This window comes from Etheostoma cragini, chromosome 12 (assembly GCF_013103735.1).
Source record: "Etheostoma cragini isolate CJK2018 chromosome 12, CSU_Ecrag_1.0, whole genome shotgun sequence".
NCBI lineage: Eukaryota > Metazoa > Chordata > Actinopteri > Perciformes > Percidae > Etheostoma > Etheostoma cragini.
In genome coordinates this window covers 15538807-15542086 of record NC_048418.1, presented here as the reverse complement: position 1 = coordinate 15542086, position 3280 = coordinate 15538807, and the positions used below count along the sequence as shown (strand labels likewise).

Here is a 3280-nt window from a genome sequence, read left to right as displayed (position 1 = left end):
TGGATGTACCCAGTTTGGGATGCTTTGCACACACTCTCCAACTGTGGGTGAAAGACTACTGTCACAGAGAAGTGTGAGTGATGCATTTTACAATATTGTGGCTGTACTTAAATTTTCATACTGTTCTATTTAAAAATAAATGGCTTCAATTTGCTGTATTATTTATGTTTTACAAAGTGTTAAACCTGAGCCACGCCTTACCACAATGATGATAATATTATCAGTCATGTTTTTTTAGTTTTTTTAAACACACTGGTATTGGTACTCTGTATCGGCCGATACCCACAGCACAAGTATCGGAATTGGTATCGGGAGGTAAAAAATGGCATCTGAACATCTCTACTTCCAACACGTAGCTCATGGTAGGCCAGGCCTACGTCTAGGTCGTAAGTGTAATGCTTTTTGAAAACTTTAGGCTTTCTTCTTCATAAAATATGTCGGACGTCATCACATTTTTATTCATTTACATTAGTAAGCTACAAGACAGCGTCTTTCAAAGTATGAACTGCGCAAAAAAGAAAAATGAATGCGTTATTGTACCCAGCACTTCTGAAAATGCACTTCTGAATGCATCTCTGTCCACAGCACATTTCAAACCAAACTGACAGCCATGGTAAAACTACCGACATACAGGAAACAACATAATGACTGTGAATGACTATCAGTTTCATTTTGAGAGGTTTTTTTTTTATTTCTTGTTTCCCTCACCTGCGCCCTCTGATAACAGCTGACCGTAAATTGACTTTTTCACAGTGCTGTTCCAGCTCAAAAAAACTGAAGAAACAACATCAATCCCAAAGCAAAAGCTCACTGTGTCTCACACAAGCCTACGCCCTATGTGCACAGCTGGTGTAGCCAGTTAAAACATACATACGCTCCGCTAACGGTCCGCATACGCTACGCTTTCCATGTAGCCAAAGTCACTCAACCTTGTCCCTATTTTAAACTGTTGCTGAATAGTTGTGTGACGTGTAAATCCATGTTTCTTTAAAATGTATTTTCCAAAAATATGTGCACTAAACCACAATTGTGCTCAACATTGCCCCCCCCCCCCACCCTGGAAAAGATCCAAGGGAAACTAATATGACATTGTGCTTGCTAAATATCAGCATCTTGGCATTGTGAGCATGTTAGCAGCTTAAGTGCAACCCTACATATTGCTAGTTTTGTTTCCCTAGTAACACTTGACAGACAGGCTCTGCCTTTTGTGATGCACCATGAAGTTAGCAAATCCTCTGAGCACTATTTAACTAATTTAACATCCACGATAGGAATGATTTCGGTCACCCTGATGATAAACTCAAACAGGCAGTCTTGTAAGTTGCTGTGATGGTGAACTCCAAACTGATAAGACATGCCGGAAAAAGACCAACTGCCTTTTAGTCTCTGTGTCCTGATGTTGTGAGTGGGCCTTGAAACAGAGGCACACTGGCTAACCCACTGATCCCGCTGAACGCTGACATCAAAACAAACAGACAGAGGAAACAAGCCGTGGCATTGAATCAACAAACAGCTGTCAACCAATCCTGCGTTACATGACGGCCGCTACCGCAGTGAGAACAACAGAGCATAAATGGGAAGGGACAGATGGACACGCTCCGTTTGGGTGACAGAGTGCACAGCCCTGGGTAAGGTGTGGGACGGACGGCTTTTTATGAAGAAATATGTTTGACACAGTAGACGCTTGCTGCGAAATCACATCAGGTTGCCTGAAGAGGGTTTGTGACAATAGTTTTCATCCATGAGGACAAGGAAGCAGGGTGGATAAGAAAATGGTTAGACCATCCTAGTTGTAAATCCAGTTTCAAGCTCCACTGAATGAAACATCCAGTCAAAGTGTCCTTGTGGTGTTGGTGATCAAATATGAAAGTGTAGTAAACAGTTCCAAGCAGAAATAGCCCCAAGTAATCTTTCTCACGACACAGGAATTTGATGATTAGGCTTAATAGTCAAATCAACCGATGTTCATAGTTTAATTTCTTCAGCGTTTTCAATTTTATCATAAGAGATGCATTTCACTAGGAGTTTTGAATGGGCTCAATTAGAATGTGAATGGAGAACAATCAAACTGAATTGCACTGGTGAGGTTGTCACAAAAACATGCATGCCAGCAGTTCCCTGAAATTGTAGCTAACTATGGCACTATTTTTGTAATGAAAACGATATGTATACAGTCTCCAGGCATCCCCTGATGTGCTGTTCAACCCTTCTGGTAATTCAGACATGGTTGCATAATAACACTCTGACAGTAAGAGTCATATTTTTGTTTCAAAGTTTAAATCACGGTTTTGCTCAAACCTCTCTGGTGTCTCTTGTTATTGATTTATAGAGGAAGATATTGAAAACTCAGTTAATATTAGTGTAATTTTGCATTATCACAGACTGTTAAAATAATATCTTGCCAATAGCTTCAGGCTGTAGAGGCAAAGCGGGACACAGATTACCTCCTCCTTTACCTCTTTTGGGAATAGCAAGTATTCTTTGTCACCATCAACACCATAGATCTTCTTGAATTTGACAACTCCACTCAATTGTCCTTGTCTAATGGCTGGTATTTTCATATTGAAATGCACAACAATATGCAACCGCTTCAGGGAAAACAGATGCAGACTGTCTAGCCTGGAAAATAATTTTATTTGAAATCCTATTTCCATAACAGCAATGTCACTCATGTCTCTGATATAAGTGATAGGGATGAACTTTGATTTTGGAGTTGCCAGAGACATTTGTGTCGCTGTTCCGTTTTCCCTCGGTTGTGTAAAAAAATGTGGGCCAAAGACTCTCAAAGAAGTATTTGATGTTCTGTGTAATGTTTGAGAATCTATACACAAACCGAACAGGCAAACACCAGAACAACTATAAAGATACTACTAACAAAAATATATAGTACATTTTCAGTCTTTGTTGGTGCTGTTACAGTATGTAAGATTAATGGAATGGTTACAGCGCAGAATGTTTAAATTCAATGTTGGTAAGGGGAAGGAAGAAACTGCAAAGATCACACGGTTGTTCAGACGAGACTGAATAATGATATTGTGTATGGAAATGGATATGTCAGACATGCATGAAAAATCAGACTGTATTGTGTTCTCAATGAGCTAAAGTGTTGCTCTCTGATGTGATTACATGGGAAATTGAGTCTGACATATAATGTCCATAGGACCTACTGGTTATATCCCGTATGCATAAATGATATATACAACCCTTGGAATACACATTTTTATAGTCTGGAGTTTAAATATATGTATGTATGTGTGTGTGTGTGTGTGTGTGTGTGTGT

General features: G+C 39.6%; 1 long non-coding RNA gene across 1 annotated transcript in view; it reads left to right on the top strand.

The window, feature by feature from the left end:
• The first annotated feature begins 401 nt into the window (after window positions 1-401).
• LOC117954866 overlaps window positions 402-3280 on the top strand; it is a 9590-nt gene continuing 6711 nt past the window's right edge. The window contains exons 1-2 of the long non-coding RNA XR_004658910.1: window positions 402-613; window positions 847-851. This is a non-coding gene — a long non-coding RNA (uncharacterized LOC117954866). The remainder of the gene's footprint in view (window positions 614-846; window positions 852-3280) is intronic.